Genomic DNA, 15343 nt, shown 5'->3' with positions numbered 1-15343 from the left:
ACCCCCCCTGCCATGGGCAGGAACACCTTCCACTAGACCAGGTTGCTCAGAGCTCCATCCGGCCTGGCCTTGAACGCTCCCAGGGGTGGGAGAGCCACAGCTTCTCTGGGCAACCTGTGCCAGGGCCTCACCACCCTCACAGTCAAGAATTTCATCCTAATTTCAAATCTAAACCTACTCTCTTTCGATGCAAAGCCATTACATGTATGGCTGCTTGCTGTCGTTGCTGTTTAAGATGGAAACTACCTAGAGTACACAAGCTTGCTAAGCACCCACTTCACCTTTCCCAGTCCTCTTCAGCATCTCTCCCTTTGCATTCAATTCCTTCTTTACAGCCTCACAGCTCCTGTGCATTCCTAATCCTCCCCTTGAAGCACTCCCTCCTCCTGGCACCCACTCCAGCTCGGAAATCCCCAGCCACAAGGTTTAATCACGGCTTGCTGGAATTAGCAGTTCCCCCCCGAACCACCCCTCTCCCATCGCGGCCTCCTCAGGCATCTCCCTCCTTCTTGAGACCAAGCAGTGGTCTGTCTAAAAGCTTTTCCTCTCAGTTTGTTCTCTGCAGGCTGTCGGGGGGAGTCTCTGCCACAGCCTGAGCACACCGCCATCCCTTTTGTCCACAGGCCAGCCTTGATCAAAGGGCGGCTGAAAACCGTGGGATTATTAAACCCATTATGCGTTCATTACTGGTAATCCGCCGCTGATTTTGCCAGCGGTCGTGCTTCCAGCGGGAAAACCTGCGGGGCTCCGGTTCAGGCGGGTAAGAGGATATCCCTCAGGACCAGGGGACATAGTCTTAAAGTACGCCAGGGGAGGTTTAGGTTGGACATCAGGAGGACTTTCTTCGCAGAAAGGGCGATTAGACATTGGAATGGGCTGCCTAGGGAGGCGGCGGGGTTTCGGTCCTTGGAAGTGCTGAAGGAAAGACTGTCCGTGGCACTCGGTGCCATGGTTTGTTTGACATGGTGGTGTTGGATCATAGATGATCTCAGAGGTCTTTTCCAACCTAACTGATTTGGTGATTCAGGGAGACGAAGTTGATGCCCCCAGCGCCTCGGCACTCAGCACCCACCGCCCACCCGCTCCATCGCCCTCAGGTGGGCTGAGCTACTGCCGCCACGGGCCCGGGACTGAGATCGGGACAAGAATCCCAACCGGGAGCTGCCGAGCTGCCGCCGCTCGCCCTCGCGCCGCTCTCATCCCTCAGGGACAGGGGTGGGGCCGATGACGTCATCGCCCCTCGCGCCGGTCCCGCGCAGGCGCGACGCAGCGCGGGACCCGGGGCGGAGGGTGATGTAATACCCGTAACGGCCCCGCTCCCACATCCGGGTACCCGCCGGGGTGCGCTGGGGTTTTTTTTCCCCTCCTCTCCCTCCTTTTTTTTTTTTTTTTTTAAGCCCCACGAAAAACCTCCGTTTGTCGCTTATTTATTTTCTTGGGGAAGGGGAGGGGAAGTGTTTCGTGTTTGGTTTTTTTTATTATTTTTAACGAGGGTGAGAACGAGGAGGGAAAGGACGCGCTGGGGCGCGCGCGCGCGCGCGCGCGCTCCCGTTTCTCCTCTTCCCTCCCCACCTTCCCCCTTCCCTCCCCTGCGGCGCGCGCGCCTGCGCAGAGGGGCGGAGGCGGCGGCGGCAGCGGCGCAGCGCGAGAGCGTCCGTGTGTCTGTCCGTGTGTCCGTCCGTCCGTCCGCGGCCGGCGCTCCGCGGGGGCGCTGCGCGGGTGGGCGCGGGGGCAGCTCGGGCAGGGGGGGGACGGGGGACCCGGGGACGGAGGGGGGGGCCGGCGGCGGCGGCGGTGGGGGCGAGATGAGCGCTGGGCTCCCCCTGGGCACAGAGCCGCCCTGTGAATGAGCTGAGGCGAGGCCGCCAGCCGGGTGCCCCCCTCCTCCTCCTCCTCCTTCTCCTCCTCCTCCTCCTTGTCCCCGTCCTTCACCGCCGGGAGCGGGAGCGCGGCCCTGCCCGCGGAGCCGGCGCAGACCCCGCGGCCGGGGCGGTGAGTGTTCGCTGCGCCGTGAGGGGGCGGCGGGGCCCGTAAACAACCGGGGGTGGCTGCGCGGGGGCGGGGGGGGCGGCGTGAGGAGCCCGGCGCCATCCCCGGCGGCACAGCCGGGATGGAATCGGAATGGGAACGGGGATGGGGGTGCGATCCCGCTGGGATAACGCCGCTGCCGGGACCCCCCCGCGCAGCCCCTGCATTGCAGCGCCTACTGAGGGGCTGAGGGCGGAGGTGTCCCCGCAGCCCCCCCCGGGCACCGGGAGAGGAGGGCGAGCAGCGCGGGCTGGGCCTGGCTCAGGTAGAAAACCAGCAGCTTTCCCTTTCTCCCTGCCCCCCCCCCTTCTTCCCTCGCCCGGAGTTCATTAAATAAAAGGCTATAAACAGCCTGCCTCTCTCCCATCGCCACCCAAACGCTCGGGGCACGGCACTGGGAAAGGAGAGAAAAAAAAAGAAAAAAACACCACGCATCTATTTATAAAGCACCCCACCCTGGCGAGGGTCGGAGCATCAAGCGCTCCCCGAATAGTGACACAGTGATGCAGCGGGGCGGCTTCCCCTCGCCAACGCCTTTCGGGCGTTTTAAAGTTCGGGAGGGATTTCGGTGCCTTTGAAAACAATGTCGTTGAGCAAAGGTTGTGCTGTGACGGTCTGTGATCTGTCACGGCCTGCGTGGTAAAAGTCCGTGGAACCCAGCGCTCCCCCCCCCCCATGAGAAAGTTGTGCTGGGTTAATTGGGCTTGCGTGTGAAATGCCAGAGGTTCTGAGCATACGTCTAAAGCTTTTTGTTACATTAGGTTGTGTGCTAGTGGCTGTGATACAGCTTTAAGGCCGGCTGGAGGTTAATAGTTTTTCACGGGAATTGATTTTGCAGACGTCTGTTCGATACGTATTTGTATTTATTTTGCACGATTAAAATATTTCAGCGCTGCCCGTGTGGATGGCAAATTTTTCGTTGTAGCAAAACAAATGTTTAAGTCTACAGTAATACTTGGGGAAGAACTAGATTTTTTTTTTTTTTAGAGCTGTACCTTCTGTCAAATGAGAAAGTGCTGTTCATTGAGGGCCTGTCTAGTAAACCTTAAAGTTTAAGGTCCTGTATGTCATCCCAAGGAATTTTTTGGGTTTATTTTTTTTAAGCAGAAGGTGATTTTAGACCACCGACGAGAGCAGTAGCTAGAAGGAAGGTAGGTGATGTGTTTTCCTTAGACTGGGATGTTTAGCATCAGAGTAAACAGAATGAATTCATAAAGAAGGAGTTCTAAGTCTTGTGATTCTAGGAAATGACTTCCCAAATGTGAGCCCGTGTAGCACTTTGCTGAGCTGTTCCAGTGGTTAGGTGGCTGAAGCAGGATTTGTGAAGTACCAGTGCAATTAAGGCTGGTTGGCTGCTGTTACTCAGGACCCTGTGTGAGTTGCCAAATGACCAAGAATTGTGCAATTTCTACCCACATTTCTTCTGTAATACCTTCCCTTGTGTTGCTATTCATAGTTTTTTCTATGAATGACATCAGAGACATAGGATGGGGGAAGAAACATGGCTCAAGGAAGTTTTACACTTTACCTGTCCAATCACAGTATCAATCACAAGGAAGGTGTTGAAGGACAACAGTTTTGGTAGGTGTTACCAGCATTTTTGCCTGGGGTAGGGACAGCTGCTCCTAAAGTTTTCTCTTCCAGGCATTTCTGGGTCTACCTTTTGTATGAGACTGGGCTAAGAGTAAGGCAACTTGCTGATGCATCATGCCAATTATTAATGTTCTTCTCAAAGAGATCTCTGATAAAAGCCTCAGATAAATGTGGAGAGAGCTACTCTGTCCTCTCTAACTGTTTGGCATAGCCATGTTTTTGTCATATAAAGGCAAGGCCTAGCTCTGGTTTACAGGTTTATTCCTCTGGTTGGTGGTTGTCTGGCAAATCTCTCCCCTTGAGGTACAGTAGAAAACTATTCCTGTGTTCCAAGTATTTCCTAAACTGTCTGTAGGTAAGCTTAAGTTACTTTTGTTGAAAAACAGAGGAGGAGAGATGGAAATGCCAAATGACTGGTGAAGTTTGCAGGTCTAAACAAGCACAACTCAGGGCAATTTGAATTAAAGCAGAATGCTAAATTATTATTTTTTTTCTATAAAATCGAGGTAGTTGCTTCTTATCTGGAGTGCAGCTTATGTGGTGGAGTTGAGTCATTCTTGCTGAGACAGCATTTTGAGTACTGTCGTTAAAATGCTTAGAAATTTAACTCTGTCACAGTATAATTTGCAAACTTATGTAACTGGTATGTTTTTGAATGCAGCTGTCAATAAGAGATCTTATTGCACTTTTCCTTTTTAGTGAAACTGTGGAACATAAAGCAGCTTCTTTCACAAGATGACCTAAATATAGAAGTCATTTAAGAACAGCATATTTCTTACAAAAATATTGACATTGCTATCGACTTAAAAATTAAGTGTTCAGGTCTGTTCTGATGTAAAAAATACTTACATAATTGGCTAAGCAGAACTGCATTGCAATCAAGTGATGGAATGATGCAGGTTGTGTTATTAAATAAGCAGGTTTTGGAATGGAAAGTACTGTAAAATAATTGTATTCGTTTTGTCTCTGCAAACCAGAGGCGTTTTTCAGACTTGACTGGTAGCAGTGTTTGAAGTCAAGACAGTAGTGGCTTATCATAGGTAAACCTGAGCCAAACAGCATTTATTCTTGCTACTGCATGTGGCCCTTCATGATTTTAGCTCCTCTTTTCTCATAAATCGTACTTGACTTTTACTTCAAAAAAAAAATTGACTTATCATCTTTTTCTGAATGATGCAGCTTGTAGTCTCATTTGGTTTTTTGAAAATTTAGCTCCTTTTGGATACTACTTTGCTACTGAATTCTCACTGATCTCTGTAGTTTTAGTCACATGATCCAAGTTTCAGTTTAAAATGCTAGGATAAGAAATAAACCTCTGTAAAATTTCACATGCTTAACTCTAGTGCTCTTCATTGAATGAATGGCAAAGTACCAAGTATGTGTGTACAGTTTGTAATCCCTGAAAAAATGCCAGTGTTCTTAGGATATTTAGAAGGTCCAGGGAATGTAGGTAAATTTACATTTTATGGCATTTTATATACGTTCCATTAGCCAGAGGCTAAAAAATAACGTTTAAAGAGAATTCATGATGTGATGTGGATCACAGTGGAGGTAACATTATCTACTTGTAGCTTCGTAATGTTGCTGTCTGTGAAGGAACAGTTTAGTATTTATTAAGATTTAATATTGCCAGAGTAAATCATTTGACTCTTAAGACGAGGAAGAATGTGTAGACCAAGAAAATTGTAATCAGGGCAGGAGGAGAAAGCAAATGTGATACCTTGGGAGTGAGCAGGCTGATTTTTTGTTCCTGTGTAGAGGTGGTAACCACCGAGCGTTGCTGGTGTTAAACCACAAATTTAAGTTACAGATTTCTGTCAAGTCTCTGTCTTATTTATTTGTTTATTTCTGTTTGTGTTTAAACACATATACTGGTAAAATTCAGCTTGCTGCTGGAGTCTACAAAACAGAGCGTGTTTACAAATATGTGAAACAGTCGCTCAGATTTTTTTTTTTAACAGCTCTTCTCAAAAAGTGTTTCGATGTGACTAAAACAGCAGAATAAAAACTTCCTTCACTGGCACATCCAGTGAAGCACACTTCTACTGTTTAGAGTGTAAACTTTGTATCAGGATATATGTGTATATATATCAAAGGAGCATTTAAGAGTGATACAAGGGAAAAAGCCAAACTGGCTAACCATGTTTCAGTATTGAAATGTGGAGAAAAGCAGTTTACACATAGGGGAAAAAGTACGTTATCCTCTTTGTTGCTAAACAGATTAGTTCTCAGTTCAGGTAAGACTATTTTAGTAGGTAAAAAGCTCTCTAAAGTCTTCAAAGATAATAGTTTACAAACCCAACAAACTCAAATGTAACATGGCTTGTATTTTGATAGCTGCAGTTTAAATAAATCAAAGCATTTCAGTGTGCTTATGCTGATACTCCACGTGCAACTGAATTATGTGGGACTGCTCAGATGTGTGCTGTTGCTCTCATGCTGAAATGCCTTGCTGGACTGTGACCTAGGGGATGAAATGTGTTCTCATGTTTGGGCCTCAGCTGTAACTTGAAGGATTTTCTGTCTCTATGTGTGCAGTTCATTTTAACTGCCAGCTGTACTTGTGCTCTGGAATTTGAATGGTGGCCTGTGTTCCTGACCGTGTATCAGAGCGATTTGTCCATAATGTTCTGTGGTATTTTTTACTTAGAAATTTTTTACTCTAAAATGGCAATGGCCACGAGAAATGTAAACTGTGCCCACGCTCTTTGTGTTTGGAGATGAGCTCAAGGAATTCTCCAGCTGTTAAGTAAAACCCAGTCTTTGAAAGGGGTGCAGGATATGGGAAACTGTGGGCAGGTAAGCACTTAGCATTAAATTGTAGGAAAATTTAATGAAGAAAGAATCAGTTTCTATCAGTCAGTAATTTTCTGGTTCCCCCAGTCAATTCTAGTGAGTATTTGGACAGACCCTTCTTAAAAATATTGTACTGCTGCTCTCTGAGGCTGCAGAGTGAGGCCCTGTGAGCTTGGGCAGTCTGGAAATTAGCATTGCTTGTATTTTGAAGAACAAGTGAATTGACAATGACCTCATTCAGTGATCAGAGTGTTTAGAGCTGTGATGAACTCTTGGACTGAGCAGAGCACCTTTACTGCCTTGTTCATCAGGGGCAAATCATCTCTGTGCTGATAGAGGTGAACTTGGTAATTGCTGTTGCCCTCAGAGGAAAACCTGTCCTAAAAGGTTCTGGCTGCATAAAAGGCTAAACCAATAGGTTTGTTTTTTTATCTTGGTATCTCATTTTTATATTTTTATGCAGTCTTGGGGAGAAAATCTACTTTATTGCAGCAGTCATCTTCTAACTTTGTTCTTTAATGAAATGCTGGGGACGTGAGGGCAAAAGAGCTTTATAAATCAAAGCTCTGTATATGTACAAATGAACAAATTCCAGCTTTTCCTAAGCTTTGAGGATTTGACTTCCAGGTCTTAATGTGCTCCTGGCATAGTTTTGATGTCATTTCCTTGCAAGCAGAGCCAGGTTACAGCTGTACACTTTGCAACATTTCCTATTTTATTACCATTTTATTCCCTTGTGTAGTCATCAGGTTTTAAGTCTCTCCTGTAGCTGCTTTTCCTGTAGCCTCACCAGAATAGTGTTAATATTGCTGAGATCAGAACCCCGTTAATATTTTCATGTAAAGTGAAAGCACTGGGAAATTGCTTGTGTATTATTTCATGATGTTGAGTACTTGACTAAACAGGAAATTTTGGGGCCTTCATACAAACATCATCTTCTAATCATTGGGCACATACATACTGGTGGCATTTTCTCTAAATAGTTTATTTTATTCCCAGGCACTATGTGTATAAACTTTATTTTTTTTCACTTGGGTCTCATTCTTCCATATTGATAAATAAATGGCTCATCAGACAAATCACAAACAGGTGGCTGATGTTTCTTGTTGGAGGTAGGAAGATCTGAAGTTTGAAAGCTTCAAATAATTATTTTTTAAAGGGAGCAGTGACCTTGGTGAGAAACTGGAGGCACAGGGAGGACAAATTAAAGAGCAGGTTGTGGGATGAGTCCATGTGTTCAGTTTTCTTGAAGTATACAGGACTGTATTAAGTTAATTTTCAAAACATTTGTGGTGAGGTTATCAGTGAATCAGACAGAAGGATGGAGGGGGTTTATAAGAATCTGTACACATTACTACAGACAACAATACCGGCTGTAAAAAACAGGGCAGTTTCCTGAACCGAAAGTGACTGTGAGTAATTTTTGTTTCCATATTTCAGGAATAGTTCAGTTAATGCAATGGCTGTGTTGTTGTTTTTTAAATTGTAGTTATTCGAGCCTCCCTTTGTTTTTTGCGTCTCAGCGAATAATCCCACTGGGACCTTTTTCCATGGAGCATCTTTTTCCTGGTTATTTTAACACTTCAGCTAAAACACAAAGACAAATTGGCAGCAGCTTGACTTCAGTCACATTGGAACCTCCTGAGCAGTTCTGGCTATTCCAATAAACCATCCTGGTCTTGAGGCTTTTCAACCAATATCTTCACTTTCCTCTTTTGGGTAGTGGCAGGACAGGCTATGACTCCAATTCTGTCTTGATTTTTCTAAATTGGTTTAGCTGAACTTGATAAAAAAGCAAATGCTTTTTGGTTGGTTGGGTTTGTTTTTTTCTTTCTGACACAGAAATAGTAGTGGAATGATGTGATTCTTCCACTAAATAAAGCATTCCTCTATGAATCTTAAACTTTTTTTTTTTAATGGCAAGAATTTTGTCATTGGTAGTACAGTGAACAAAGATGCTGAGACTGTAAATGAGAGATCAAAGAAAGAAATTTAAAGAATAGGAGTGCTTTAGCTATTATTTGAAGCTTTTGGTATGGTCAGGTCTGTTAAATTCTTGGACTTTAGGTGGCTTGTACTCAAGTAAGAATTTTCAATTAGGCCTACAGTGTCCAGGAGTGGGGTAATGATCTGTCATGATGAGAGATGACAGTGGCAGAGCACTCATGGTATTACAAATACTGGAAAAAATTGTAAATCAACTTTCGTGACTTACTGTAGCTCCATTCTTCTGGGTTGTCTTTTTCTGTTTCCTTTTCACCCGTGTTTTCTTTGTGGTGAAGCTATTGCTGTGCCTGGTTCTCTTGGAATGGCTGCGTAGCCCTGACATGAGCAGTTTGGTTGGAACCCTTAAAATTTATTTCTCTGCCTTGCTCTTTCAAAAAATTTGAATCTTACTGCATCTCATTGATATATAAAATGAAGCAAGGCCTTTCTTTCTCCTGACTTCTGTCTACACAGACTGCAGCTTCCTTGGATCTTCCAGTTCTTTTTTGCAGTTGCTTCAGTGGGGCTTTGAATTTTGGCTGGAGTCTGCAGGAGTGTCTGTCCTGTTAACAAAGTGGTTGTCTGAGCTTAGTGTCTAAAATGGGTGTCTTTTGTTTATCTTCCTACACTTTTAAGTAAGAAATCTGTGGAAAATGAAGTATAACCAGAAAGGTGCTGAACTAACCACCAGCATGGGCATGTTTTTTGCTTATTAATGCTTTCAAGCAAGGACCTTGGTGTTTTCATTCTCATACTGTTCAGACAGCAGCATATGAATTTATGCAGAGTTACCTCATTGATTTTCATAGTACTTGTTTGTGCTATTTTGGTTGTCTACATAGTTTTTCATGGTGATTGGGCTGCTCGTACTCTGGTACTGCTGCCTAGTGTGTTTTTTTTCTTTATGCTTTCCCACTTGTAATTCATAGTATGAATATTTAGAAAGAAGTCAAAATTCTATTTTGGTCAAGAAATACTCCCTTAATCGTGTTCTGAGGGTGCCAGTCATGTTAGGATCCTGATGAGTGACTGCTGCTTGTGGATGCAAGCTGTAACTCCTCTCAGAATCAATGTAGTGATTTTTTTTTTTTCATTCCCAGCAGTGATCTCAATGATTCTGGAAAGAAATTATTTTCTTCAGTAACTGACCATATTGCAAAATTAACTCCATAAAGAAATCTTGAAACTACATCACTGTCTTCCAAATTTCTACAGGAACAATTTGTTAGAGGGGAATTATCTTTTTTTAATGTCCAGGGCTTCCTTTTTCAGAAATCAGATTACACCTCTCTCTGCTGGAGAGAGTTTGAACCTCAGCCAAAACACATTCATATTGAGAAGCTTCTGGTTTAACCTTGGAACAGGTTTAGTTGTCTGCAGGAAAGGTAGGCAGGAGCAGAAAATGATGTTTTAAGAAGAAGCTGAAACATGTTGTTGGAGGGAGGGTGTTAACTCAGGAATGGTTACCTTCTGTGTTCCAGAAGGCTTTAATAATCCTCTCCTAAATCCTACCTGCCCTGCCATACACACCACGTGGGATAAAATATTTTGCTGCTTAGTACAGGGAGGCATTTGGAAAGGCTGTCAGCTCCTAGGAAGGAGAAGGGATTTTGAGCAGAAGAGAAGTTATGTTTAAAAAAAAAAAAAAGAACTTGCAAAACAGCCCAGCTTGGTGAAATGGCAGTGCCTTGGACCAGCTATTAAACAGTCAGAGCTTGGAGGTGTTTGTAGCAGAGGTGCAGGGATTTAGTGTTTTCTGCTGCGCTGTAAAGTTGTAATTGCAGTCACTGTTGCATTTTAATTACCAGGAGAGAGGGAGGGTAAGTTGAGAAAGTTTGGAGCAGTTCATACTTTCCCTCATACACACAAAGTCATTAACTTGCTTACTCTGGGTTGGTTTTTTTTTTTCTACCCTGTCTTTCACTTGCATCCATGTGTAGATGTTCTTGCCTGTCCAAAGGCCTGTTTCTGAGAGTTTTGATATTTCTCTTTACTTTCTTTGAACTAATGTTTCCAGCTGTCTGCCTTTTCCTGTTCCCTTTGTCTGCCACATGCCACAGCTCCTACATCTCTCCTAAACCAAGAAATTGTTGATGTTATTAGAAGCATGGGTAGTTTCTTATGTTCTTCCCTTTGCAGTTGTCTTACTGCAGTGTAACACAGACTACAGTTGCATCCCTAAGAAGCAAATGTTCTGGTGAGGAAATTCTGTGTTAGTCCATGTTTATTCAAATAACCCTGCTTCTGTATTTCTTTTTTTTTTACATCTTTTTCATAGAAAATCCATGTCTTCTAGTTGGCCATTTATTCCTGTATTTGAAAGTACACATTCAGAAACATCAGCTGTAATTTTTTAGTGTTTTACTGATGTTTTGAGCTGTAAGTGCCAGAACTCAGTCATATAGCCTCCAATAGTTTTTAAATAGTTTCATTGGCAAGAAGCTTTTTCATGACTTCATTCAGCCCATGACTGTGGTGTAATTATGTCTCCTCATCTGCGTGTTCTGTTTTATTTTAGTCATTCTTCCGATCCCTGGGATGATCTCTGACATGTTGTTTGTTAAAATTAATTGATTTGGGGCATCCAGTACATTCTGTCAGGTTTTCATTCAACAGGCTCTAACTCCTGAAAATGTTTCCACGTTTGCACAATTCCACGCTGTCTGGCTACTGCATCCAGCCTGCTTAAGGCAGAGGGAAAAATTCTGCAGATCAGGCTGGAGCTGAAGTTGAACAAATGCCCTTTTTCTATTCAGTAGCAGTCTGTATAATTTGGTGACTTGCTCTGTGTCCTGCAGTTCAAGTAAAGGTTGTAATCTTTCTTTATGGTGCTCATTACAACACACGGGTTGTAATGTCACTGAGAGAATTGTTCCAGGAAATTGGAGTATGAGGGTATTTCTCAGCTTAGTTAGAACAAGTGCCTGTGACTTCAGTGTGGTTCATATAAGCAGCTTATCCTAGTGGAAGGAATACAACTTGCACATTGTTTTAAGAGGATTATTAATTTACATATTGTTGAAGTACAAGTTTCGGATGGGGGTGGTTAGTTTTCTTGGACGAAACGATCAAATCCTTGTCCAAATTCCTTGGAAAAATAAATTGTATTTTTATAGAGGTATGTGGAGTTACATTAACTGTCCTTTGTGGACAATGTAGGACTTACCTTCACTTGAACCTTCAAGCAAATCAATAACCAAATACCAAAACAGTAAAACTTATTTTGCAGTGTATCAGAAGGCATTACAGTTGTGCTGCCTGGATAGCACAATTTGAGGAACAAATGAAGGGGCAAAGAGATTTCATGCATTCCAGTGATGTATCTGTGGTTGTCCCTGGTTGTCTATGGTCTGGTATACTAATTACTCTCCTTTTCTTTGCCACTCTGTTCTCCAGTTGTGTCTATTTTCAAGGAGTTTTAGCTACTGACTCTTTGGCATGCTCCATTCATTATTTCAATTTTGTTTCTAATGCTACAGTCCTTTGAATTTTGGCACTCTTGTGCTTTATCCAAGGTCTTGTTACTTGTGTTGATTTTTATAGGCCCTTTACAATATTCTTGCTTTTCCTGCAGTCTGCAAACTGCAGCTTGAGTTCTCCGTGCACTTGTTGTAGATGCTGTCCTTCAGTTTGACCTCCACAAAATCAGGGTTTCAGAACTCAGGGTTTAAATGCACTCACAGATGCTTCTCCTGCATATTTGTTTCTGTTCACAGGGGTCCCATTTTCACTTCTAGCTTTGCTCAGAAGCCTCTCTGTTCTTCAGAGCTGAAATCCAGAAACTTTGACTGCAGAAAGCTCTTCTTTTTTAGGACATAAAACTAATGCAAGTCCCTGATATGAAGATGGTAAACAAAGAATCATGTTCGATTAAAATTGAAGTTTGCTTGGCTAATTGTTGTGGCATTTGCTGTGCTAGATGTGTTAGTTGCCGTTTCTGAAGAAAATGTTGCACCTCTGATCTTTTTATGAGGCACCACCCTTATAGGACTGTTCAGAATGGTCCTTCTCTAAGAAAATAAAAGTGGATGGTGTATCTTTGCCACTAAACTTTATGATTAAAGTGCATCTTCTCTTACTTTGCCATTAATAGGAGCAGGAAGAATGTCTTCTCCTTTAGCACATGTCAATTATTCAAGCATCCCAGAAGTTGAGGCTTCCAGAGTAGAGGACTGGTTCTATCTCCTACTGGGAGACCAGTTTTCTAACCTGATTGTAGAAATGTGTGGCTGGGTTAAGAAGGGAAAGGGTAGTAAAATTATTTGGAGAATGAAGGTCATAAAATGAGGACTCCTCTTAAGAAAGATGACTAAAGAAATATAAAGAGTGGCTAAGTTAGGCCATATTCAGGATCTGTTCCTTTATATATTGCACATGGTGCATGCAGTGTGTTCTGGGTCTGAAGTCTCTGTAGTGTTTTTACATAACAAAGTCATGCTGTAACTTGGGCACTTGCACTGCTATAGGTTAATCAGATTTGCATACAGAGTTAAATGCTTAACCAAAGGTGTCATTCCAACTTAATCACTGTAGTGCACGAAGCACCTCATCAAAGAATGAAAAACTGTGCTGGTAATTTAGGTAGACACTGGTGTGTGAAAGATATTTCCGTAGATAAGGACTCAAAAACAAGTCTAAAAGGTATTTTTAGTAGGAAGGAGGCATGGCTTTCTTACATCAGTCTTTGTGTGTGTGTGTCTGTCCCTTCTTTTAAAACTAAGATTTATTTTTTTTTCATAACCAAGACACTCTAAATTCTTCAGGTTTTAACCACACTTAAGGGGTGTGGGGAGAGAAGTAGCAGGTAGCTTCCAACTCCTAAGAATTCAGAGATTGGTCATATTTGACTCAATTTTTTCTGAATGAGAATTGAAATTCTAGGAAAAACCTAAAAGTCTGGCATGTTCATTCTATCCACAAGTAAATGATGCTTTCTCTTTGGATACAGTGAGCATTTTGAAAACTTGGCCTCCTTTCCTGCAGGTTTAGACTGAAGTTCTGGTGGAAGTATGATTGGCTGGAGTGTTGCAGGGACGACAAGTGCACTCTGTTATTGCAGTTTTTGCGGGTGATCACTTCATGCCATGGGCTGGGAATAATTTCCAAAGGGGTTGTTGCATGACCACATTGTGGTTTTACTTCTACCTGCTTGTATTTGCATCCATGGTGGGAACTCACACCCCTGAAGGATCCCTGGTCAACATCTCACCTGCAAGGCTTAATTTAGAATTTAGAAGAGACCCAGCTTTCAGGTTACCTTCTGGGGAGGGATGAGGCAACGTGGTTTTTAAATGGAGAGTGGATTTGTTAACTTTGCAAGTGTTCTGCCAGTTCTGTAGGAGTTGTTAAAACTTCATGTGGCCTGTCTGTCTGTATTTTTATTGGGGTTTACATGATAAACTACTAAACAGGACAGACTGCTTACAAAGCACAACTCTGGATCTTGTGTACTTTGTAAGGTGAGAGATCAGAAGGAACACTGCCAATTTTGACGTCCAAATTTTGACAGTGCTTGTGGTCAGTTTAACTGTATCCTGTTCTTAATCTTTTCTGTTTTGTTTCAAACACATCAATAATGTCAAATACTTCATGAAAATGTGGTATTTGCCAGGGCAGTTTCTGCTTTTTGAGCTCTAAAGATGAAATAATTGAATATCTGCATTAAGTTTTATGATTTCTTTGACAGTAAAAAAGTGCAAGGTGTTAAACTCTGCTGCTGTCGTAGAATGAATAGAAAGTATTATTCTGCAAAATAATTCCCCATGTGATGTATAGCAGCATTCTGTAATTATTTTGATCACTCTGACTTCAGTAGAGTTGCATGTGAAGATAAAAAAGTCTAAGTCATATTTTTTTCCTAGCAACTGCAGTAATGTGAACCTCTCCTGCATGTGCTGGGACACAAGACACGCTCAGTGCACACTCTGTTTTGTTGGTTAGTTACAGTTTACTTGGGCATCAATATCTTGTGTTTGCTTGAGAAGAGACAGAACTTCAGAGCAGGGTTTGGGGTGAGAGGAAGCAGAGGTGTATTGCTGCTGCTGCCATCTCCATACCGCTGAAGTATGTGTTTTGTTTTTGTTAACAAAGCATGTGAGCCAGAGAGTGTATAACCAGTCCCCAGTGCCTCACATTTGAATCACTGTTGTGGTGAGATCAAATATAAACATTTCTTGACTGTTTATTCTAACACAGATGTTTTAGAAAGGTTGATAGTGGCTGGAAAAAAGCTGTGTGAAAAGCTTTGTCGGATGTATGGTGTCACTTATAGCTGGTGCTGTATTGCATTAGAAAGTGATGTTATCAAAAAAGTGATGTGGTCACTTAGAAAACTGGTCAAATATATTCCACATGCAAGTTAAACATTTCTAAAGCCCCTGGTGTACTGAGTTTTCTGTTAGTGCAGCTGCTTAGTTGGGCCTCAGGTAAAATGTGTTTCAGAGTCTGTTCTCACAGTTAATTTTTGCCCACTGTCTTCAAATAGAAAAACTCATAATCTTGTTCCATTACCTTGCATTGTATAACAGTGATTTGCAGAGTCTTTGATGCTTCCCGGGGCACAATTTGCAAGTATGTAAAATGTGTGACCTATTTAGTATGGTTTTTTAATAATGAATGCACAAATAACCTGATGAGGATTAGAAGGGTGGGTTGGATGGTTAGGGTGTGAAAGCCATGAAGATAAACCAGTCAGTTGACGCTGCCTGCAAATATAACTCTTATTCTCTTAAGCACAAATATTTGCTGCATCACATCCCAATGAGGAGGTGGAGGAGGAGAGGGTGTGCAGTGTATTGGTCTGGCTCGAATCTTGATTCACACATGAATTTACAATACATGCGATTTTATTTCCAAACAGATTTCCTCAGACTTGTCAGGGGCAGTTGTCTTTCAGTGAAGCATGAATACATTAAGGTTTTAAGTAAATCTGCAGCACAGA

General features: G+C 42.8%; 1 protein-coding gene across 3 annotated transcripts in view; it reads left to right on the top strand.

Moving 5' to 3' along the window:
- Positions 1-1749: 1749 nt before the first annotated feature.
- PPM1A (protein phosphatase, Mg2+/Mn2+ dependent 1A) overlaps positions 1750-15343 on the top strand; it is a 34750-nt gene continuing 21156 nt past the window's right edge. For 2 of the 3 annotated variants that reach the window (XM_032690158.1, XM_032690156.1), the window contains exon 1: positions 1750-1992. The gene's annotated coding sequence lies outside the window, so the exon portion shown is untranslated. The remainder of the gene's footprint in view (positions 1993-15343) is intronic. The other variant, XM_032690157.1, reaches the window with a different exon arrangement.

The sequence above is a fragment of the Chiroxiphia lanceolata genome, chromosome 6, assembly GCF_009829145.1.
Source record: "Chiroxiphia lanceolata isolate bChiLan1 chromosome 6, bChiLan1.pri, whole genome shotgun sequence".
Classification (NCBI taxonomy): domain Eukaryota; kingdom Metazoa; phylum Chordata; class Aves; order Passeriformes; family Pipridae; genus Chiroxiphia; species Chiroxiphia lanceolata.
The sequence above is the reverse complement of the archived record's forward strand: the minus strand, read 5'-3'. Positions and strand labels throughout refer to the sequence as shown.